Source organism: Nycticebus coucang, chromosome 20 (assembly GCF_027406575.1).
Source record: "Nycticebus coucang isolate mNycCou1 chromosome 20, mNycCou1.pri, whole genome shotgun sequence".
NCBI classification, from domain to species: domain Eukaryota; kingdom Metazoa; phylum Chordata; class Mammalia; order Primates; family Lorisidae; genus Nycticebus; species Nycticebus coucang.
The window spans coordinates 8,867,726-8,893,689 of NC_069799.1; the positions used below are offsets into that span (position 1 = coordinate 8,867,726).

Consider the following 25,964-nt stretch of genomic DNA (forward strand, 5'->3'; position numbering starts at 1 on the left):
AAAAAATTCATGAAATAAAAAGTACACTGGATTATGAATTAAAAGACATATGTATGTGATCTTAGGGAAATCATTAAACCTCTGTCATCCTCTACTTCCCTGGATGCAGATGGGATCATCAATATTGGCCCTGCCTCCCAGTAACTTTATTATGAGGATCAAATATGATGATGAGGGCGAATATGCTCTATCAATGTAAACTCTCAGAAATTATGATTTCGTTAGTAAATACACAAAGGAAAGTTGATGAAAAGTAGTGCAGACCAACAGAACACTTCATTCTATGTCAGCAGTGAGAGATTGCATTAACGTTAGGTTTTCTTCAACTGTTGTCTTTTAATTACTTTCCAGGGCTAAACATTTGAGTTTATGCTGAAGAATTGCCTGTTTTATGCACCTAAAGTAGAACTGAAGACCACTTCACAGTGAATCAGCTTCAGCATTGACAGGAATATAACAGGAAGGAAGCAGTTTCTAAACTAACTTTCCCGTTGTTCCTAGAAAATAGTCACACCAGGGCAGAAGCAATTACTCCGTGTATTATTCAGAGCATAAATTATGTCTTCCAAAACATAATTAGCACTTGTATCTATAACAGATAGCTACATTTTCTGGTTATGTATCTATCAGATTTTCATTTTAATAGTGATGATTCATAATGAAATTATGCATAGTTCCATTCATTAAACCATTCCTCGCAGTCTGTGCATGGGAGCTACAAATTCTGTGTGCGTGGGATTGCTTCACTGTCACCCAGTCTCCAGTTTTCAACCTAATATTTGTTAACACATACAAATTCTTTCCAGAACAAGTTTTCTAATGTGCATTCAGAGAGCAGATGCTATTGAAACGTTATCAAGTTACAGAGGCACAGCACATTCCTGCTGCCTGTGTTTGACAATATAACTCTGAAATATCACTTCAGGCCTTGCCTTCTGCAGGCCCAAACTTCATTCCCCAGGGAACCATCCAGAAAAGCTAAGAGTTACTAAATTCAATCCTCAGATCAGCTGCTTTCAGAATAGTACAACAAGCTTTTAACAAACTCAGCGTAGGTTTCTCTCTTGTTGAAGAAGGTGTGAGCTCCAAAGACACTTTATTATCTGAAACTTCATAACAGAGGTAGAACTAAAGCAACAGTTGCTGGAATGAGATAAGGAAGCAAAACAACCAGAAAGAAATTCTATGACATGCGACTCAACAGGAGAATTTTCACTCCCCCCTCCCCTGTTTTCTGGTCACACCTCCTTTTCTTCCTATTCTTTCTTTCCCTCTCTTCTTTCCTGTCGTGACCCTTTCCTCCTCTCTATCATACATCTTCCTCTTTCTTCCTGCTCAGTAACGATGAACATTTGGGGGTAGTTCTTTTTACAGGTAGAGAGCTTCCTTGCTACCTCACCGTGACCTCGTCATGTATGACTGCACTCTTACAACAGCCACAGAACGGCAGAACAAAACTGAGTTTGAAAATCAGGCTGCCTTGTTCCAAAGCCTGTGTGCCCTCTTCTGACACCAGCCTATCTCAAGACATTATTCCCTTCCTCCCTCCTAAATCTCTTTCCCTCCCCTTTCTCTTACTTCCTCATTTCCCACTCTTCCTCCCTTACCTCAACAAACCATCTCCAGGTCCCCATCTGAACACGGCTCCTTTCGGGAGCTGCCTTCATTCTCAGAGAGGTCCAAGCCACCCCCTTTCTGCACTCCACCAGGAACAGAGCCTCTCTGAAGCATCACTAGCCATCCCTGCCCAAGCCCCACTACCTGACTTCATCCCAGGAGCAACATGTTCATTTGTCTCTTGTAGTATTAGCAGCTGTTTTCTGAATTAATCACAGGTAGACCTGGAGGGGGGTAGCCAAGCAGGGCTATTGTCTGACTTCTCTGCTCCCCTCCCTTTCTCTCTCTCCCTCTCTCCAAATCACATCTACAATGGTGTTTAGGTTATATTTTAAGCACTTTCTTACATTTGAAAAAATATTTGGGATATATGATTTATATTACTCTCTTATCATTTTGAAAGACTATCATAAATACTCTTCCTCTGAAATAATCGTTCTTCCATTAAAAAAAATGTTTCCATGATATGCTTGCCAATAAAAAACAGAATTTCCATTAAATCCTGAAAAATTACTTCCCACAATTTCAATTTGGAATTTTTGTGCTTTCACTTCAGTGGTGTCAATGACTCCAATTACAAACTGTGAAGCTGAGATACTAAAGACAATAATTTTGCATTCCCTGGACTCCTCACAACTGTGAAAATTTTAATTACTCCAGTAAGAAATAGTTTCTCTTGAATGATCATGAGGCTAGTGAAAGGCTAGTCCTGTATGCTCGACATAAAAAGAATTTTTATTTCTATTTCTAAATTTAAAGAAAAAAGTCTTCCCTTTGTCTTATCAACTTAATAGTCACATAATTATTTTTTGAAATTGAAGTTGCAGTCAATATTTTCTGACTTCGGTTGTACTCCAGGGAAACCACTATACAGATACATAATGAGAATGAAACTTGGTTATGTTTTGTGATGTAAGGAGATTTTTCCACTAAGTTACATTTCATTCCTGAGCAGAAATTGTGATCAGTAAAGTAACAATTAAAATTTACAAAAAAAAAAAAAAAACAATTAAAATTTACCCACAATCAGTGCATATTCAAACAGACAACCAGGAGTTTAGAAAAAGAAAAAGGGCAGGTATCTTTCTTTCCTTGGACATCTGAGAAGTTCAGAGGTCTGGTGTATATCATGAATGGTATGATCTAATCACTATAGCATTTCTAGATAACAAAATTATCAGTAATTTAATAGCAATGATTTATAAATATTCCCTTTGAGGTTTTTTTTTAATAGTTTGTCTATAGTACTTTTCGTTTGTTTATTTGTTATTCTCTGCTCCTTTTCAATTTTACAGGCCAGTATGGTGCATTTGGGTTCATATTATATCTCCTCCTCTCTCTAAGACTCTCTCACGAGGTGGACAGCTCAGTTTCCATAGTAACACTACAAAACTATAGTTTCTGGAGTAACGGGAGAAAAGAAAGAACAGGAGAAGAAAATAACTAAATCTGGGTAGTTGGAGTAAAACATATATGTTATCATGAGCTACCAAGAACTTTGTTTTGCTTTATCTATTGGAAACGTACTTAGGACTTGCAGGGTAGCATTTCCAGCCAAGCAATACCCTCCTCTCTGGTCAATGGTAAGAAATACCTTCTTCAACCTTTTATGATCATGACTGTGAAGGCAGCCTACCCATCTCCATCCCTTTCAACAGCTGTTCCTTGGTTGCTCCCATGGTGACAGTAATACAAGGCATTTGGTTGCTTCAGACAGAAACACAGAGCTTTGTAACTCAGCGTGAAAGAATGGCTTAGGCAATCATCGCCCATTCAGTCCATTTTATATGTAATTGGAGATTTTATGTACATCTATACCCTAAATCACACCTCACTAGTGAGGAGAATTTTTCCTATTTGGATTGACTTTCTTAGCTAACTCTACTGAACGTTTATTTTTGTTCTCCAAGAAGAGCAGAATTCCCTTGCTGGGAGCGAGAGAATTGTTTAGGGAATCCTGGAGTGTTTATTTTCAAGTTCACTTTCCAGGGAGAAAGACCTATTTGCAAAAGGAGCTCTTTCTCCTGTAGTGGAAGAGGATTTGGAAATCCAGTGCCTGGAGGGTGGGTCTCCGAGGGAGTCTGGGAGCCCTCTCTCGCTTTTCAGCATGAGAATTCGAAAGCAGGGCGAAGTGCTGTCGGACCTATCACAGCATTGCTAACAGACAGCCTATTACAGTATTTAATAAAAACAGAAACAGCATGCCTGTCATAGGCTAATCGATCCTGCCTCTTGCACGCTTTAAAAACAGTATGAAGCAGCCTTCTTGGAGCTTCAGACAACTAATTTCGAGCCTGGCTGTCTAGCCTGCCGTCACTCCTATTGTCCTTCCAAACTCTTCCAGACATTTTGAGCAGGGAGCATTAAAGCTATGAGTTAAACAGGGTGGTGACATGAATGGTCCACCAAGGCTTGGGCACGAGAGGTCAAGATGATTCCCGGGGGCTCTCTGGAGGACTGCGCTGTATCGCTGTCATGAAAAATTAAGAGTGGCTTTTGAGGAAGATGTGACAACTACCGGAGGTAGGATTTGCATGTAAAACAAAGGGATCTGTTGCTGCTTCCGCTGCTGCGCTTTTTGTTTGCTCGGTGGGGTGTAGATGGGGATTGAGGCATGTGCAGAGGCAGGAAGGGGCAGGGGCGAGGGGGGGGGAGGGAGACGGGCTGCAGGGAGCGGAGCAGGGTGCCCGATATTGTTTTATGGCAGAAATGCCTCGGGGACAAGCTGGCTCCAGGCTCCCAGCCTGCTGAGTGAGCAGTCCCCGGTGTCCACGGAGCTTCTCCCGGGGAGCAGAAGGCTTAGAGGTCACCAAGGGAACAGTTGGCTTCTTATCTGTGGTGCCAGCCGGGCTGCTGGGAGGGCTGAGTGAAGACTTTGGTGGGTGGGAGGCACATAGGTCCAAGAAAAATAAAGAAGAGGGAAACTCTCCTTCAGGCTGGAAAACTGCTAGATAAATATTTTATTTCTATAGTCAATGTGTTCTGATGGCCAGAGGCTAATTTTTATAAGGGAAAATTGAAAGATCACAGCAGCTTTCCCTGACAAAGAACTATTTCTAATTTATTTTAAAAGAAAATTGGGTGCCTTCGTCCATTTTGCATATTGAGAGGCTGACCCACACTGTTTGTATTAATGGTTTTGCTAAAGCAGAGCAAGAGTTTTTTAAACTAAAGGAAGGGGCTTTCTCTGTGAGCTTGTTCTTGCTTTTGAACAACTGCCCGGGCTGCAGATGGAAATGGTGATTCGTGAGAGGTTATAGACATGACATTTTGCCTTCTTTTTTGTTTTTTAATGAAAAGCTTAAAAGCACAATTCTCCTTGAAAGATGAGAGGGGTAGTTGAGTTCCAAAGTCCAGTGGGTAACGAGTCGATTTGCAGAGGAACTTACACTGCTTTGTACTTTCATGGGATTGGTATAGCTCAATCAGAAAAGGAAACGCAGGGAATCGCAGGCTGAGATTTTTAAAGCAAAAGTGCCATGGTGAGAAGCCAGTGTTTCCCCAACTCGGGCTGGGGTGCGAGGTTCAGTGTTTGTCATTGCCTGTGACCCTCCATGGGGAGTGTCAGGGATGTACTGAGTCAATTTCTCAGGGCTGTGAGAAATTGACTCAGTACATCCCCATCTTCACAAACTCCAGGATGTCAAGATGCTGCTTTACATTTTGAAAACCTCTACGTTCCGAGCATTCATTTGCTTATAATGAACGGCAAAGATCATGAAGTAATTAGATATTTATAAAAGCATGTAATATTTTTCAAATGTATCTAAAACTTCCTTATTAATCCAGCATAACCTACAAATAAAAGTGAAAGAAAATTATGGCATGCTCTTTTTCAGCTAAATACTGGAATGAAGGCTAAGTGGGGCTTTTGCTCTTCTCAGATGCAGACTTTGTACATTTGTGAACATCTGTGTGTGCACTGCTGTTCTCATATGAAGTTGAGATCATTGACCCATAGTAGGTGGCATGGGTGTTAAAGTTGCGTGTTTGTTTTTTTCTAACAGTGAGATGGGTGTTACTGAAGCAGCCCGACTCTCTTGGCTGGTCTTTATGTGACTAGATCACATATCCATGAAATGACTCTGTAGAATTCCTGGTGCAGTTGATGACTGTGACATCCATTTCTGTTTCTACAAGACCAGTGGAATGTGTGACCTTGACCTTGTAAAGTCCCGCTCTCTAGCCAATGGAGCCACCAGTCAAGAATCCGTACATATATAGAAATCAGGAGCTCAAAATACACAATCAGAAATACACACATTTTATGTAACTGTTGTCAGAAGTTTATAACTAGGTATTATGTTTATTGTTTTTATTAATTTCATTAATTTTAAAAGGATGTTCACTGCCCCTCACTAGTATCTTCTGAACCTCATAACGTCAACTATTTACTTTAGCGGCAATTCTTGCCATGGAAGTTGTCAATGGGAGAAATTACTTTGCTGTAGTCATGTTCATATCATAAACTAAAATGATTTTTCACAATTTCCACAGATTGGTGAGAAGTTCCTGTATTAATTCTTGATGTTTTATGTTTCTAGACTGTATACCACAACCTGAAAAATATAGGGAAAATATGTTGGGTTTTTGTTTCTTTGTAAGCTGTGGGGCAAGACAAATCTAGGAAATAAGTCAAAACAATCTAGTTTGTATCACAAATTAATTTCATTGTTTGTTTACATTGGTAGAGATCAGCCCAAACATTTCCAGATATTCTTCTCTTGCAGTTCTGCTGCATTTAGTGAAGAAAAACAAACAGTTCTGCAACTGCACTGAAAGGAGGTCTGGAATCCACTCTGATGTAAAAAAAAATAAGCAAAGCTTACTCAGTCTTGTTCTCCCAGTCCCCGCCGGTGGTGCAGCCGTTGTGTCAGTCACCAACACATTTAGCATCCAGAGCCGCCTTGTCCTCTGTCTCTCCCGAGTACAGGCGCAGCCATCCTCCTCCTCTCGTGGAAGGGAATGGACCAGGCATGTCTCAAGCTAACACAATCTTTTCTCTGATTATCTCCCACCTCTCATCAAAATATGGTGAAAAATAAGTCTTCCAAAAACATTCCTGCTGTTATATTAAGTAAAAACAGGCCAGAATGACATACAGTACCATCTACCCTGATTTTATTCATTCACAGATGTATATGAAAAACCTAGAACAAGTGCACACAAAAAGTTAACAGCATCACAGTGTGGTGCAATCAGTGCATTTTATTCCCTTTATTCATCTGTGTGACTGCTAAATATTTTTCAGAGAGCATGTATGAATAGTCATTTTGTGACTTACATTGTAAAAGTTTATCTGTGGTCTCCCTTTCCAACCACATTGCCACCTTTGCCCGTCATTATACTTTAAATCACGTACTGTGTCTTCACCCCAAATTCCAAAGTCACTCGCTTGTCTAAGCATGACTGAGAAAAGGTGCCGGTCCCCACTGGGTGCCCCTTCTTCCTTGGGTTTCTTGATACTTACTGAAAAACTTCATCTTTTTTTCAGAAACTGACTACTCCTTTTTAACTCTGGTTCCTGAGGAAAGGAGATTATGTGTGTGTGTGTCTTTATTTTATAAACTGAGACTTTTCATTCTCCTTTGCTGGTTCCTCATTATCTCCTAATCGTTTGTACTGGAGTGTTCCAAGACTCAACTATAAATCTCTTCTTTATCTACACTGAGTCCCTAAATGAGTCCCTTCCAGTCTCAAGACCTTGGAAAGTGTCCACACACAGGCAGCTCACAGGTGCTAATCCCGACCTGAACGTTCCCTCCGACCTCCGCAGCCACCACCCAACCACCCACACAGCATTTCCAAGTCACTGGCATCTTGCACTTAACATGTTCAAAATCAAATTTCTGGATTTCCACATAAAATGTCCCCCTCCCATATTTTTCTCCATGTGTATAAATGGAAACTCTTTTATTCTACTTTCTCGGGAGAAAAATCTTGGGATTGTCTTTGACCCCCACCTTCCTTCACACATCGCAGAAAGTCCTAGTGCCTCCACCTTCGAACCGTATCTAGAATTAAGTTATTTCTTCTCATTTCCACTACTACCTCTCTTTCAGCTCAGTCAGCTCTCAGATGACGGTGTTTTGTTTTTTTCCACAATGTGTCTCTTGCTCCTGCTTTTTCCTGTCACACATTCTGTTCTGTCCCCAACACTGGTGCTCATTTTTATATTGAAGTTACATCTATGCTGTCCCATCTGGCTGCAGATAGAAGTCAAAGCCTGACGGTGGGCCCCAGGCCCTGCAGTGCTCTGGTCCATCCCTGGCCTCTTCTGCCACCACTTCCTTTTTCCCCTTTCACTACAACCACGCTGGCCTCTCAGGCTGACCTCTAACTGGCCAATAGATTACCTAGGAAGAGGGCCGCAGCATCAGAGCTCAAGCAGCCTCAAACTCTTGGGCTTAACCGATTCTCTTGCCTCAGCCTTCCTAGTAGCTGGGACTACAGGCACCCGCCACAATGCCTGGCTTTTTTTTTTTTTTTGGTTGCAGTTGTCATTGTTGTTTAGCAGGCCTGGGCCGGGCTCGAACCTACCAGCCTTCATGTATGTGGCCAGCACCCTACTCATTGAACTACAGGCGCTGAGCCCATCCCCAACTTTTTTAAGTCTCTGCCAAATGTCACCTTATCAGACAAGACTTCCCCAAAACCACCTTACAAACCACACCTCCTGTACACATCTTACTCTCTATCAGTGCTTCTTTTCCTCCATAGCAAACTAAATATTATTGCTAATATACCTGTATTACATGCTACATTTTTATTGTCTTTCTCCCTCCTGCTAGAATGTAAACTCTTTTTTTTTTTCATTCCAGGTTAATGTAAGGGTGCACACAACCAGATCACAATATTTGAGTTTATTAGGTAAAGTCCCTCTTGTAGTTGTGTCCCTCACCCAAAATGTGTACCATACAATTCTACACTGTGTCCGTTAGGTGGGAGCACCCCAACCCCTCTCAGCCCTCCCTCCTTTCTTTCCCTCCCCCAACTTGAATTGAATTGAGTTTCTTTCCTATGTGGGCATGAATTAGATCATCTACCGGCTTCATATTAACATTGAGTACATTGGATATTTGCTTTTCCATTCTTGTGATACTTTACTAAAAAGAATCTATTTTAACTCCATCCAGGTTAAAACAAAAGATATAAAGTCACCATCCTTTTATGGCTGAATAGTATTCCATGGTATATATATACCACAGTTTGTTAATCCATTCCTGGATTGATGGGCATTTAGATTGTTTCCACATCTTGGTAATTATAAATCGAGCCGTGACAATCTAGTACAAATGTCTTCATGATAAAATGATTTTTTTCTTCTGAGTAGATGCTTAGTAATGGGATTGTGGGATCAAATGGGAGATTTAATTTGAGTTCTTTGAGGATTCTCCATACTTCTTTCCAAAGAGCTTGTATTAGTTTGCAGTCCCACCAAAAGTGTAGAAGTGTTCCCTTCTCTCCACATCCACGCCAACATCTGCAGTTTGGGGACTTTGTGATGTGAACTAATTTTACTGGGGTTAAATGGTATCTCCAAGTGGTTTTGATTTGCATTTCTCCGATAATTAGGGACAATGAGGAGTTTTTCATGTTTATTGGCCATAGAATGTAAACTCTATGGAAACAGGGATTCTGCTTTATTTTCAGATGTGTCCATAGCACTTAGAATAGGGCCTCTCGTATAAGATTGTGCAATCCACAATCCTCAGATAAATGAACATACTGGGCCATGTGGGGCCTGGATGTGTTCCCATCAAAATCCCTTAGTAGAGTCAGATCCTGAGCACAGGTTTCCAAACTCAGGGTTAGATCTCTATGCCATAACACCCTATTGCTTCTCCCAAAGAGAAAAATATTGAACCCCTTCAAGAAAGTGAAGAGATTTATCAAAATGATTTTCTTTCTTTTCCCTGCACAAGAGGGAAAAAGAAAATTACATCACTGATTCCAATCTATGTCAAAGCAAATAAAAATTCAATTTGCCTGAAGTTGATGTTATCCTGAAGATGACTTCTATTTCCAAAAGGACATCCTCACGGATCTCCTATATGAATGACTATGGATGTAGACAAGGCCTATATTTTTTCATCTCTTCCCTGGAGAAGAAGGAAGGGAAGGCCAAACCAGCTTAAAAGGTACAGTTGGGGTCTATGCCTTTGTAAGGATACAAGCCCCAGTATCAATAGTAATCAACCAATACTAATCGATAATGGTAGTGTTTATATTCTGTCAGTGTCAGTATGGTACAATCACACGGTCTGTTTAATAGTGACCTATCTGCTATTCATAAATTGTATGTTTTCAAACAATTAAAGTACAATAAAGTAATCTTAGTGTCCAAATTGAATATAAACAATAATGTCTGACATTTTGAGAATGTTTTATGCTCTGGGGTGGAAGTATGATGTGAAAAGTACACAATGGCTGAGATAAGCATAAGTTTTAAAAGAAAATAAACTAGGTTTATTTTCTACTCCATATCTCTACTCCATAGCTCTGTATTTGGGGGCAAGTTTCAAAATCTTACTAAGCCTCGGTTTTCTCACTGATGACTGGTGGTAGTAGTATCTACTTCTTTAGGTTGAAGATGAATTGTGATAATGTACACCACTTTCCCTTAATATGCCCAGCCCAGAGGAGAAACTTAGAAAGTAATAGTTTTCTCATTTTTAATGTCATTTCATCTTGACAGCATGCCTCAGCTGGAGATATCCTTTCCATTGAACAGATAAGAAAACTAAGAAGTAGGGAAGTTAACCAAATTGCTTAAGGTTAAAGAGTTAGTAAGCTATGAAAATTACTCCCTTTCCGCCATAGAAACGCCTGATAAACAGAATGTTAGATTAGCCACCTTTAATGTGTTTGGTGACTGAAACCTGACAGTGATTAGAGGGATTTTTTCAAAGAGAGAATCAAGAAAAGATTTTCTTTCCCTTGTGATCAATACAGATGTCTTATGTATCTTTCCCTAAACAAAAATTAGACTCAAACGCCTGTGAAACAGTTTGAATGAATACAAATTCACCAAGTAGGAGACCACAGTGCCCAGGCATGTGGGATAGTGGAGCATTAGAAACCAGCTTCACGGCCCTAAATACCCTGATCTGCAACCCATTCCTGCCTTCTGCCTGAGCCTCCCTTTCTTCAGCAGAAATGTAGATAGAAGTAATAGATCATCCATAAGGATATGAAGATTAAGTCAAATAATCTATGCCTAGCTGTTAGCACCAGGCTCAGCACCAATTATGTGCATGATACATATTACCCATTTATATTAAACTATTATTAAGATGAAAATGTAAGCATTAATTGTATATATTTTGACACAGAGATCTGGTTTAGAGACCTCCATAGTTTTTATTTCTTGTTATTACATGTCTGCAAATTCATTCTATAGATATCCTTGAAGAGCCATTAGCATCAAGCCACCTTCTAGGAGTTCAAGGCTTTGGAGCCTCTGTTCAGAGCCAGACACCTATTTTCCTAAAATTAACAGTTCACTTCTTATTAGACCCAAAATGAAAGAAGCAATTCTGAAAAAATCAGAGAATATGTTTGCCTCTCTGAGATGCCAAATCCAATTTCGTAGATTCACGCACCTGAGACAGGGCTCCCCCCTCGCGCCGTCGCTGGGCTGTGTCAGGCTGCAGCTCAGCGCTTCCCGTCTGCCTGTGGCTCACACCCGGGAGAAAGTGCCAGGTACACGTGTGGTCATACTCAGAGCTGTGCATGAGTCCACAGCACCATCAACCATTCTAGTTTTAGCATTACTAATTTGGGGATGTAAAGAGTGTCTCATTTAATTGCTCTATAAAAATATCAGCATTTCCAATTAAGCTATTGGGAAAATCTCAAATACTGATCTATTTAACCCCATAGGTTCAACTTCCCTCTTCTTCAGTCAATTCTGAACTTCATCCTATGCCAAATAACTTCTCAAATTTCAGATTCCTAAAGCTCTGTTTGTGCAGGTAATGATTGTATTTCTGTGATGCTTCCTTTAATATTTAGTCAATTTCTCAAATCCACCACTGTAAGTGTAACTGGTCCCAACAGTATTTATTATCTTTCTCCAAGAGTGGATATGCCATTGTCATGAAAATGTCACGGGTTTTTAAGGTTTGATTTTTTTTTTTAATATTTACAAGATGATGTTCCTTTTTGTTCCAAGAACACCCTGTGCATCCTCCACCATGGTTCTTGTTACACTGCACTGTGCTTTGACCCCTTGCCCCCTTTATGTATTTTTCTTTTGGCCATTTTTTTTATTAAATCATAGCTGTGTACATTAACGCAATCATGGGGCACCATACACTGATTTCATATACAATTTGAAATATTTTCATCAAACTGGTTAACATAGCCTGCACAGCATTTTCTTAGGTATTGTGTTAAGACATTTATATTCTACATTTAGTAAATTTCACTAAAAATTTACTTACAAGGGTAAGGTGCATCTTACCCTTGTAAGATGCACCGTAGGTGTGGTCCCACCAATCACCCTCCCTCCAGCCATCCTTCTCCCTCCCCTCCCCTTCCTCTTCCCTGTCCCCATATTCTCCCTCGCCCCCTTTAAACTGTAAGTCTCTGAAAGGGTAAGGACTGGTCACAGTCATCACAGTATTTTCAATGTCTAGCAGAGTTCCTGGCAGCACTTAGTCCAAAAAAGTATTTCTTGAATGAATGAACCACTGGCATCTATACTGGATTTCTCAGAGTTCAATTTGACCTAAGGAGAGTGAACAACCACATGAACAAATAAATCACACAGCTCGGAAACACAGAGATGCACGGAGCTGCTTTATAATAATGGAGACCTGGGTCTGCCATGGGCTTACCAACCTCTCACTCACATGTCCTCCCACCTCTTCCCTTTATATTCCCAGGTCCATATCAGATGCTTCTTTTGACTGATTCTCCCTCTCCCCCTTTCTGCTGTCCAGCCTTCCCACTGTCTTTCTGAAGTGCATGGTGGGACTGTCCATTGGAAGCTGATTCTGAGTTTGACAGTTCAGACAGCAAACGCCCAAACCCCTTCCTCATCAAAGCCAGGGTGACAGATGAACCTGGGTGAGAATTTCAGCTCAGGGGGAGGGGAGAGAATAAATCTGCTGTCAAATGTCAAGCTTGCTGACCTGACTTCTTAGGAAAAAAAGAGAAGATGCTTATAATATCGGACAGCAGAGCTTTGGTTTACATTCGCCAGCATTTGTACTAAATAGGGAAAATGTCAGATGAATCCCACACGCAGATTTCTTCTCATCTTGGTGTTTTCCTGAGTGTAAAATTAAACTCCAAAAGATTCTGGACATGGGAGCTCATTTTCAGTTTTCAATAAATGTATTCAGTGAGTAAAAAAGAACAGGCAAGCAAGAACAGAAAGATATATAACCACAATGTTAAAGTGTGATTTTAGCCAGCCAGAGAGGTTACAAACCAACAAAAGCAGACACTATGTTTTTATAAATCTCAGGTGAATAGAACTATGTTTTTATGTGATTTTTAAAAAATAATTTTTGATTAATATATACACTCTCCGTTTTACCCTATCTCCTGAAGTAAAGCTATATTAGAGAAATCAAGTACATATCTTGTCTTTATTTATCAGGTTGCTTGACTGAGGATTTAGGATTCTAGAAACGATGCAATTTTTAATTCCACTGAATCACTCTGAACGCTATGGTGTAGATACAAAACCAGTCCTCATGGAATTCTTACAAAGGAGGAGTCAATCTGAAAATTTCTCAAAATAAAGCCCTTGACACTGCGTGTGTCTGGAAATTCCACTGGGCTCTGTGACGGACTTCAGGATTTTATAAACCACAAGTTTCGTTTTGTCAGACTTTCTAAGTCTTTTTTCTTTTTCATTAAAATCTTCCCTGGAAATCTGGTAAAGGTCAAGCACCTGACTCCATAACTCATCCAGGAAAGTGAAATATCTTTCAAAGTGAAACTCTCAGAAAGTTAAAAATAGCCAGCAATTCAAATGCAAATCTAGACTGTTTGTGGCTTTGCCTCAGATGCACAGAATTGCTGTGGACAGGCTGCATAAGGCGCTTCATGAGGAGGGGCAGAAGCAGTTGGTAAATCTCACCCTTGAGACAATTCGCAAAGGTCTTGAGTTCAGTTTTGCATAAGCATCTGAACATTTCAGACCATCTGAAGATTGTATGGGTCCATCAAACTGCTAAAACTTCAGCAGAGAGATTGTATTTCTGTAGTGATTCTAGGACTACTGAATGGCTTTGGATGTGTTGTTGTTTTTTCCTGGTATATTCCGAATGAAGAAATTAGCAGAGGAGGGAAAAACTGTGGTGTATGTATACCATGGGGTACTCTTCAGCCGTAAGAGAAGATGGAGACTTTACATCTTTTGTGTTTACCTGTACGGAGCTGAAACACATTCTTCTTAAGTATCACAAGAATGGAAAAGCAAGTATCCAATGTACTCAATCCTAATATGAAACCGATATATAAACAACTACAATTCCACATGACAGAAACAACTCGAGTACAGTCTAGCAAGGGGGAGGGGAAAGGAGGGAAGGTGATTGGCAGGATCTCACCTAATGTGTACTGTGTGAGGGTGCTCAGCAAGCCCCCTGGGTGAAGGGCTCACCTACAACTTGAACTTCACCTTAGAAATGAAAACAGTGTAGCCTAAACATTTGTACCCTTATATTAATCTGAAATTAAAAAAAAAAATGCCCCATGATCATACTAATGTATACGGCTATGATTTAATAAAAAAAAATAAATAAAATTAAAAAAAAAGAATGAGGGGGGGAACCTGACATCCAAAAGAAAATAATACCTAACTTCAGAGGTAATAAAAGAAAATAATACCTGAACTTCAGATTTTAGCAGGATTAGAACAGTTTCTTCCTCTCTGTGAGATGGTCTATGGCTGCTCCAACTCTGCTTCCTAATGGTTTTATTTGACACTGAGTCATGCTTTGTGGCAGCCATGTGAGGCTGCCTGTGTAGACAGCTCAAGGCACCCGTTTGCTTTTAAAACATAAAAGTAGAACAGCATAAGACACACTTCTTTGTTGAAATGAATCAAATGAAAACTGAGAAAGAGAAATGAAGTTTATATCTGAAGGAAAAGGAAGGTTTAAATAACTTATTCCCAAATTTGAGAAAATCTTTTTAGGTGTACAAAAAACGTAATAGCCCCAGTAAAAAGGAAACTGGATCAAAAATGTCTATTAGAACCTCCTTCTCAATCTTCTAGGTTGATTTCCCCCACTGACATTTGGGTTTAGTGGCTGCTGAACTGGAAAACAAAACGACATAAGGAAAAAACAAATGTGCCGTGGTTCGTATGCCCATATGAAAAGTGGTCCTGTGTGTGATTTTGATTTCAGACGTATGATGGCGTTTGGCATGTTCAGCACAGCTCACGTTCTAGTAAGAAGGCATTTGAAAGTTCATAAACAAGACAGAGGGAAAGCAGCTTACTTCTACTTGGCTTAAAATGTTCTCTGGTTCTATTTGTTTTTACAATCCATTCTCTATCCTTTAGCTTATATTCTGCTGCAGAGAGTAGGTGAGGACTGTGCCCCTGGGCCAGCACAAGTAGGGGCAGGGGCCAAGTAACCTATGGGTGGAGATAAGAATGGAGAGGGAGAAAGGAGCCCAGCTGCAGAGACCCCTGCGGGTCATGGTAAGGAGCTTGCTTGTTTCTCTGGACGCAGTGCAAAGTCATTGAGGTATGAAGCAAGAGGCTGCCAGGGGTTGTGCTTTGCGCAAGTCTCTCTGACTGCAGTGTGGTAAGGAAATAAGAGCAGGAGTGGGTGCTGAGAGGCCGATGAAAGGCCATCGATCGCACTGATCCAAATGACAGTGGCCCAGACCTAGCGGCAGGGAGATGGAGAGACTGGCCAGAAGGAGCCACATTCAGGAACTGCTGTGGCCTAAATGCACCCCGAGGTCCTGTGTTGGAAACTCAGTCCCTCATTTAGCTGTGTTAGAAGGCGAGCCCTTTTGGATGTGACTTTGTCTTTTTGCCTCATGGATGGATTGATGCTATTTATGCTGACTGGTCACTTATTGTGGGAGCAGGCTCCTGATCAAAGGATGAGTTTGCCCCCCTTCCCCCCCCCGGCCCGCCTTCTGTCTCCTTGTGCCGTCTCCTGCCCTGGGGGGCTATGGCAAGAAGACCCTCACGGTGGGAAGTGGGGCCCTTGACCCTGGACTCCCCAGTCTCCAGAATTATAAGAAATAAATACCTGTTCTTGACAAATTACTTGGTTTCGAGCATTGTTACAGCAGTATAACTGTACTAAGACAGAAAATCATACCACAAAATTGCTGATGGATTAAATTTGCGAGGACATGGTTAAAGCAGAAGGAAAAGTCAAGGATAAGTCTGGCTTTCTGACTTGAATAATGAGATAGATGGTGAAGTTACAGAACACTGCAGCAGAACTAGAGTTCCCTTCCATCAGAAGACATTTTGAAATTGTAGTCTTTACTCAATTATTTCTGCTACGTATATATAATGTATAATATAATTTTTTTCTTGAAATCCTCTCCTCTTTTGACTTTAATTATGTTCAATTTTTTAACTTCCCAGATTATCTCTTACTTTATAGTTCTTTTTTATTTTTTTTCCTCCTCTTACTTTTCAAAACCTTTTCAATAATTGCAAGTATCATCTGTCTACACTTAAACCCTGAGCCTTCTGTTCATCCATGACCTTGCCCTCCAACCAAAGTCTTATGTTGGCTAATCCCTCATTGACATTCCCCTGTGACTATCATCTTTAGGCTTCAAAATTCACTTGACAGAACTAAGCTCTTGTCAAGAACTAATAAATCAACCCTGACTCCTATTTCTATCCATCGTATCACTAGTTTCCCATATTTTAAATTGAACAACTGTCTTTGAATCTTCTTCCAACTATGGACCTAAGTTGCCTGTTGATTCTTTCTTGGAAATATCTCTTGCATGTGTGCCTTTCTTCTCCTTATACAAATAAAACTCCTTTAACCTCATACTTCGACTGTAACTATAAGACAGTTTGTTAAGTGGCCTCTTGACCTCCAGACTGATATTTTCAAAATGTAGTGTTTTATTCGCCTACACAGGAATTATTTGGGGAGCTTTTAAAATATAGCAATTCATGTGGACTATAATTAATCAGAATCTTTTAGGGTAATGCCTAGAAATTTACCTAATACCATAGATAGATCTAGCATACATAAATTTTGAGAAAAACTGTTCTAATGTCTTCCTGCCTTGGTTTTCATTTACATAGACCTTCTAAAGGCAAAGTTCTGATCATGAAACTTCCCTCATCACAGCTCTTAGGTTCTCACTTAACCAAGAAAATAAAGTATCATGGGACTAGATATCAAGACTTTCTAATTTCTTGTGTCCAGGTAAATTTCCAGGCTAATCTTTACCTCCCTTCTCTCACTTGTTACAACTGAATTACTTTCCTCTCACATACCTACCATGTCCTCAGACCTCTGACTCCTTGCATTTCAAACACCCAGGATAGGTCCCCCTCACCTCTCATATTCACCTGTAAAAATCTTACCAATTTTCCAATGGTCCCTCCAAAATAAAATCTTCCCTCATCTCCTTCCCATTTTTCTGCTTCCCTTCCTATTCCTCACATACTAAGCTAGAAGGAACCTTTTTAATATTTGAACTCTTTCGGTAGATTTTGCCTTTTGATACTTACTTATCACATAGTTATATACATGAATAATTTTGTCTTTTTTCTTCTACTTAGAAATTGAAAACAGGAACTATGTTTTATAAAAAGACATATTGATGGACTAGAAAGAAAATTGATTGGGGCTCAGAATCCATCTAGTACAAGTCCTTGGGCAAATAATTTTCTTCTTTTTAAGCAGAAAAGTCACTTACTTTATAGAATTTTGGTCAGTATAAGTTACAGTGCCTTCTAAAAAAAAATAAGCTACGGAAAATGGTCAATGTTAAATCACTTTCACCTCCAAAATGGCAATTTCATTATACCTAGCAGTTTTCTATATTTTAGCACATTTTTCTTTACAATACCATTATATACTATGCTTTGCATCCACGTCACACATCAGGCCTTTGCCCACTAAACATATAAATTGAAATATAATACTGCTATCCATCTTGGCCTAAAGAAAGAGAAGGAGAGAATCTGAATTGGGGAGAAGAGAGGATTGTGCCGAAGCCCAGCAGGGAGACTATTAATCTATCACCCTGATTACTCTTGCCCCTTACCTTTTCAAAGCAGGTGAACAAACACCAATTTTAACAATAAGCTAAAGCAAGCTCTTTTCTAATGAGAGGATTCTGTTAAATAAAGGTCAGCAGGAAAAGTATCAACACTCATTGTCATTTAGGGTCCATTTGGGCATCATGCAAACTTGCTCAGATTGCCCTGCTGTGTGTTACCTTACCTGGAGTTTATTTAAGTCATATTACAGTCCATCCTGGCTGAGATTCTTTGTCAGAATAACAATGTTTTCAAATGCACCTCCTAGGAAATGTATGCACGTTTTTTCTCTTCAGTTATCTTTCTCTCCCTTGCATTATTTATGGAAAAAAACAATTGACCAATTAGCCCAAGGAAAAGTCTCAGCTTGAGAAAGCCAGTGCTGTGTTGACTACAAGGTAATGAGCTAGGAAGGAGATGATGTTTTTTTCATGTTCTTACTTTATTTTAACTCTTCATACTTATCAGCCCAAAGAAAGATTCTTGGTCTAATGTTTCCTATGTTGAAAAATAATTTGCCCATTTGGTTCTTTGAGGAATCCCCTGTTTGTTTCCGCAGAGGCGGCACTAATTTGCAGTCCCACCAACAGTGCAGGCGTCTTCCCTTCTCTCCACCACCAAGGTATTATGGTAAAGGGGGTCCTTGAGGATTACACATTATTCAAAAGGTTTATCAAGTTCCCAGGGGTTAAGAATGAGACCGTGAGACAAATATTATAACAAAGATACAGAGTAGATTATAAATAGAAGTTAAGAAAAGGACAAAGCTTCCAGAGAAAACATCAATAGCAACGAAGTTCAAATATTTTTTGTGCCCTTAGCAGGGCAGGTATGAGATATGGAGGTATGAGATATGGAGCAGGTTTGAGATATGGAGCAAGTTTATTAACATCTCTGTGTCTCAGTTTCCTCCTCTGAAAAGTGGGGTCACAATACCTGCCACAACAGGGCTTTGCTGAGGTAAGTGAAACCACGGATGCTAATGGCCAGCCCTGCCCACAGAGGCCTCTCAGTAAGTGCTGACTATTTTTGCCATTGAAATGGGAATAGGTAAGCATGGCAAACGTTACAGAGATTTCAAAGAGGAAGGACTTTGGATTTTGTGATTTTTAATTTTATTAATTCAATGGCAAAGGGGGAGATCATTCTCCAAAAAAGAAAAAAAAAAAAAAAAAGATTACACACCAAAAGCAGGCTGCAATGACATTAAAGGACTGAGGAAGTGATGAGGACACAAGTCATTCTTTCTGACACAAAAATTTCCTCAAAATGAAAATAAGAGTGAGGGCAGTTGACAAAGTGTCGGTAAGAAAGTAGGTGTGGGATAGAGGCTGGCTGTCATGGCTTCCTACTGTTGATGAACTAACATCCTGTCCCATTAATATTTTGTAGTTTGCACATTGAATTCACACTAAATTTATTTTCCTATTATTACAACTCTGTGAGGTGAGCATCATCATCACCACCCCCATTTTAGAACAGGGAAACTGACCCTAAAAGACATTAGAATCCTACCCCAGGTTACACAGCAAGTCACAGCAGACCAGTCTTCCAGCCAAGGCACCCAAGTCTACACTGCTGGCCACAGTGCCTGACTTAACCATGAACCCCTCTCTGCCGCCTCCGGAGCCTGCTGGGCCAAGACACAGAGGATCTGGGGGCCAAAGACAGTGGAGAGACAGTTATGCCTTTTGATATGGTCACTGCTAATAATAAGACCTTAAAAATATCCACAGCATATTTATTGAGCACCTTGACATAGTAGATGACAAGCACTTCACACAATGACGTCAGCTGTAGCTGTGAACTCTTAATACACACAAGGATTATGCTAAGCATTTTGCCAACATTCTCCCACTTAAAGCTCAGAACAGCCCGAAAGTCTCCATGTGGCACTTGAGAAATTTGATGCTCAGAAAGTATGATCAGTTTGCCCAAGATACACAAGCTGCACACAGCAAAGCTGGGTTCCAAGCAAAGCCGGCCTGACTCAGGCCATCAAGCATAGAGTTCGACACCTGTTGGTCACTTGCCGCACTTTCTGCCTAGACGCCACTATGTACATATCCCAGCTATACAACCTGGACCATGAGGACCCAAGATGGCCACACTCAGAGCTCCAGTTCACAGAAGGAACCCCGTGACTCACGCACAGAAGTCTGGGGCAACCGACTCAGGCAATCTGCCTTCCCATGGATTAAAATCTATCTCTGCTCTTGGTGTACTGAGTAAAACCTTTAATGCATGGTGCTGTGGCTAATCCAATGCTGGCCGAGGTTTGCAGACATAATTTGATGTCGACTGTGGAAGGATGATTTCATGGGACTCCCACCATAAACTTCCACACCGAGGAGCGGTAAAAGGAAGGAAGAGTTAAGTAAAGAAGCAAAATGTTTTTCTAACAGATTTCACAGTTTTTCCTCAATGTGTCATCAGATTGTTTCCCAATTTTTCTGCTATATTATCTTTCAAATAACAAAACCAAAAAGAAAAAAAAGAAAAGAAAAAGAAAAGGATTCTATTCCTCTGCCACCCATTTCTAAAATAATTCAGGTTGACAACCCATTTCAGGCAAAATATTAATTATGTCTCAACTTTCTTTGCCTAATATTTTACATAACCCTGTATGTATCAGTTGAACTATAAGCTTTATTTTGTTCCTTTCTCATTTCCCCAAACTCCAGCTTGGTCTCCTCAATACAGTGCCATAGGCTGCTTTCCTATAAAATCATCTTTCCCTTGACAAGGTAGAATTTAGACCACAGTTCCTTTCACTTTCTATAAGGTTTCTTGATATATTTGTAACCGTTTTAATTCAAGCAAATAAAATGATCCTCGCTTCTGCTTTGTATTAAATTATAGCGATTCAAACACTCTATTACCCTGAAATTATTATAATTTGTATTCAAAAGCGATGACCTACCCAGCTGCATACTTTAAGCCTCAGCAGTCTGCTAGATTGTGAATAAACACCACAGTCACCTCTGACAGCACCCATAATGGTGCTTAGATTTCTTTCTTCTTTGCTAAATAGTCCAAAGTTTGATGTTATCCATGTTTCAAAGGCATAGTAAGATCTAAGGTTTTCTTACTGGTAGATCTTCAGTAAAGATAAGCAGGAAAAAAACTGCCCTATATGGTGTTATCTGGACTGGATTTGTGTCACTGCTGGTCAACAAGCTTAGTCTAAAATGACATTGTATTAATTCATATTCACAAAAGAAAATCAATGTTAATAAAACATTTAAATGAAATTCAACCTGAAACTTCACCTGAAACTTGAACTTCTAAATTGCTGCTCATCTAAAGCCAGGTAAAATTTATAACAGACATGTGAAATGTAAAGAAGGAAACAGATTTCCTTTATTATTCTACCTAAGTGCCATCTGGCACTGTGCTAGAAAACAAAATCCTGGTTTGGGGCTAGTCTTGGTCTGGATGTGTTTAGAAGAATTTGTGAAAAAAAATTGAAAAATAAACAAGTATTGGCCAACATAGACTTTTAGGAATACTTCCTGAAAACAAAATTAAAAACCTAGCTCAACGCCTAGGGTGCCGGCCACATGCACCAGAGCTGGTGGGTTTGAATCTGGCCTGGGCCTGCTAAACAAAACAATAGCCGGGCGTTGTAGTGGGCGACTGTAGGGAGGCTAAGGCTATGATGCTATAGCACTTTATAGAGGATGACAATAAGAAAATAAAAACTAGATCCATGGACAAGGGACTTCAATGCAAGAAATAACAAGGAACATGCCCCACAGACAGAAGGAGAAAGAGGTTTTGTCTGAGGACAGAAATGTCAACCAGCATTCAGCATTTTCTGTGCAGCTTCAGATTCTGATGGTCCGGGAATTGTTTAAACTGGCTTTCTGAAAAATAAATAAGGAATGAGGTTAGCAGAAAAAAAAAAAATAAATAAACCAGCAAAAAAAAAAAGATAATTAGAAGTCATTGAAAATAGACCTACCAAAGCCATATTGTTTCAATGACTCTATTAAAATGAATCAGACCCTGTTTCCCCGAAAATAAGACTTATTTTAAGGTGTGCTCCCAAAGATGTGCTAGGTCTTATTTTCAGGGGACGTCTTATCTTTCCTGTAAGTAGGTCTTATTTTTGGAGGATGTCTTATTTTTGGGGAAACAGGGTAGCTAACACAATTACTTATTATACTTACATAATTATTAATATTTCAGCTCATCCCAATGACAAAGATATGAGGTTTTTTAATTATCTGTTTTTGAGATGAGAAAACTGAAGCACAGAGAGGCCCTGTAACTTGTCCCAAGTTACACAGTTCACAAGTGTTAAGACCCCAGTTTAAACTCAGCTGATTCAATCACCATTACAAAGAAATTCCAAAGCAGTGTGCATGTAATATAATAACCTTCAGAGGATATAATTGAAGGTAAATTTGAACGAACTTCTAATAAGAATTCAATCCTTAAATAGTTATCAGAGTCAAATCTTGAAACTACATTTAGAACCACAACACCATGCCTATTTGTCATCTGTTATTAGAGAATGGAATTTAAAAGCATAAAAAGATTTAGAGAGCTCATAAATATTAATCCTTAAAAACAAGAAGTGTTTTTTCTCTTATTAGGATCTCCTAGAACAGTGGTTCTCAACCTTCCTAATGCTGCATGCAGCCCTTTAATACAGTTCCTGTGGGTCATGACCCACAGGTTGAGGACTGCTGTCCTAGAACATTATCAGAAATAATAATTCTTTTTTTTTTTTTTTTTTTTTTTAGAGACAGAGTGTCACTGTACCGCCCTCGGGTAGAGTGTCGTGGCGTCACACAGCTCACAGCAACCTCTAACTCTTGGGCTTACGCGATTCTCTTGCCTCAGCCTCCCGAGCAGCTGGGGCTACAGGCGCCCGCCACAACGCCCGGCTATTTTTTTGTTGCAGTTTGGCGGGGGCTGGGTTTGAACCCGCCACCCTCGGCATAAGGGGCTGGCGCCATACTCACTGAGCCACAGGTGCTGCCCAAAATAATTTTTTTTGATGAAGGATAAGTGACCCAAATGAAAATCAATTCAATCCAATTTTTCTTAATTATCTATTATTGAGCATCTTTCAAAAAAAAAGTACTTGGCTCGGTGCCCAGTGCCAGCCACATACACTGAGGCTGGTGGGTTCAAACCCAGCCCAGCCCAGCTAAGGAACAAGGACAACTGCAACAGAAAAATAGCCAGGGGTTGTGGCAGGCGCCTCTAGTCCCAGCTATTTGGGATGCAGAGGCAAGAGAATCATTTAAGCCTAAGAGTTTGAGGTTGCTGTGAGCTGTGATGCCACAGCATTCTACCCAGGGCAACATAATGATGACTCTGTCTCAAGAAAAAACAAATGTTTTTCCTTCTTCTCAAAAATACTTAATTTAAATTCATACTGTATCTATGAAATGGGTACAATTTGCATTCAGAGTCAGTAGCCTCGTATACTACTAAGGTTGATAAACAGACATGCTCCCTTGCCCTCAAGTTGCTGGCAAATTAGTATTGATTAATACTTGAAAGAAGGTCCTACCGAGGCTCTCAAAAGCATATGGGTGTTCTGTAAAGGACATGGGTCCCTACTCTCTGCAAGTGATTTTCTCATGAATAGGAGTTGTCTAGAGAGGACTTCACAAGGTTTTTGAACTAACCTTTCTTCAGCAATTACCTGATAAGAATAAGTTCAAGGTTTTCAACATTTTATTGAGATTGATTGAGAGGATGTCTTCAGGATGAAAGGAAAGATGATATGGTGGTGTGCTGTTAGATAAGAGGAGCGGTGCCTTAAAAGAGTGTCCTCACACAAAAAACAAAAATGCCCCATGCTACCTGCCACTCAGGGAAGGACTCTGCAGTCGGGAAGTTTTAAGAACAATTGGAGTCAAAGAAATACTGGGTAGAACCAGAAGACCAAAAAATCACATTATAACAAAGATATTTATACCAGAATGTTTATTGAAGCCCAATTCATAATTGCTAAGTCATGGAAAAACCCCAAGTGCCCATCGATCCACGAATGGATTAATAAATTGTGGTATATGTATACCATGGAATACTATGCAGCCTTAAAGAAAGATGGAGACTTTACCTCTTTCATGTTTACATGGATGGAGCTGGAACATATTCTCCTTAGTAAAGTATCTCAAGAATGGAAGAAAAAGTATCCAATGTACTCAGCCCTACTATGAAACTAATTTATGGCTTTCACATGAAAGCTATAACCCAGATACAACCTAAGAATAGGGGGAAGGGGGAGAGGGAAGGGAGGGAGGGCGGAGGATGGGTGGAGGGAGGGTGATTGGCAGGATTACATGGGTACATGTGAAACTTAGTAAATGTGGAATATAACTGTCTTAACATAATAACTAAGAAAATTCCAGGAAGGCTATGTTAACCAGTGTGATGAAAATATGTCAAATGAGGTCTATAAAACCAGTGTATGGTGCCCCATGATTGCATTAATGTACACAGCTATGATTTAATAAAAAAAGAAAAGAAAGAAATACTGGGTAGAAAATTTTACTCTTTTTCAACACTAAAACAGATTTTACTGTTCACAACATTTTCCTCCCTGGTCCACCAACTCCCATTTGTACAACACAGGGTCTGATTTAATCAAAGAAAATCACATGATACTATTAGAGCAGGGAACAGCTGGAGGGAGTCATTGAAATAATTGAAGAAAACAAGTAAGGTTTCAGTAAGAAAAAGAAAGTTCTTTATTAATGACCTGCACAGCAAGCTGGGCCTCATCCTAGTGACTGCAGGCTCCACAGAAAGCATAGTTTAGGGTTTTCTATCCGACTTTGAGGAGTATCAGCTGTTCTTTGAAGTCTCCCAGGGTCTTCATTAACTCTGTTCTCAAACCAGCCCACCTGCAAGAGTTTGATTAAAAACCCACCTGCAAGGTCTTAATCAACCTTGTTTCCATAATAGCCAGGTCAGCCTGATTGACCCAAAACAATCCTGATCCCACATCCCCCCTAGTCACACTAACAACTACCTAACAATGCTAAAAGTGTAAGCTTCTATACCTGACTCTGCCTTAGGAGAGTTACTTAACATTTTGCATGTCAGTTTCTACATCTATAAAATGGATTCCCATAATACTGATCTTGTGGGTTTGTTGAGAGGTTTGAATGAAATGGCTCCTGTAAACTATGTGATTGGGGCCATTCTTATAAAGAACGGCTATGCTCACAAAGACCTGCGCTATCATTACACTTCATGGCAAACAGCCATTTCCACTGTATCGTAGTTTTATGTGTGTAGGGCCAGTGGAAGGAGCGGGAAAATACTTTTGTTTACCCAGATAGATTGTAAATCTCTTGTTTTTGATAGTAATTCCATCAAAGTAAAAGAAATAATCTATGACATTGAGAAGTTTACAATTAAGTGCTAGAAACAATATAGTACGCAGTGATATTAAAAAGTAAAATGTGCTGAGTGCCATACCCACAAGGTGCTTTGGGACCCCTGGGGAGGAGAAACCTAGTTTTGGTGGGGAGTGTAGGATGCCATCATGGGCAATAAGAGATCTGATATGTGGCTTAAAATAAGGGCTTGAGTAAGAATTAGAAACAACAAGAAGAAAATAGATGTCTTAAAATTTCAAAGGTAAAATAGATGCAGTGGAGGTGGGGGCAGTGAATAAAAGTGAGAAGAATAAAATACAACCAGAGTTTTGAAGCCCGGAAAACTGAGAAGACTGTGTTGGCTGAAGTCCACTGGGGAGTCCCGGAGAAGACCGGAATTAGTAGAAGATGGGCCCAATTTGGGGCATACTGAGTTTGCCGAGAACAAAGAACACGAAGACAGGGGTCTCACCTGGTAAGGTATAATTTGAATTTCAGGAGAAAGATGCAAATTTCAGAGCCATTGTCATGGATGTGATCATTTAAACTCAAGTGATCACTTTGGGGGAGAGAACAAATCGAGAATTTAAGAGCACCTAGAAAAGAACAGTGAACAGTAACTACCCCTGGGGGATTGGGAAGGAAACGAGGAGAATGCAGAGTCACAGAAAGCAAGAGAAAAGAGAATTTCACCGAGGTGATGATGATTAGGAACGTCAGCCCTCAAGACAGCCTGGGGGAGGGGCGAAGACTGG

General features: G+C 40.0%; 1 protein-coding gene across 2 annotated transcripts in view; it reads left to right on the forward strand.

Moving 5' to 3' along the window:
• Positions 1–3,862: 3,862 nt before the first annotated feature.
• The window catches only part of KCNMB2 (potassium calcium-activated channel subfamily M regulatory beta subunit 2), a 267,653-nt gene continuing 245,551 nt past the window's right edge, over positions 3,863–25,964 (forward strand). For both annotated transcript variants that reach the window (XM_053573227.1, XM_053573229.1), the window contains exon 1: positions 3,863–4,140. The gene's annotated coding sequence lies outside the window, so the exon portion shown is untranslated. The remainder of the gene's footprint in view (positions 4,141–25,964) is intronic.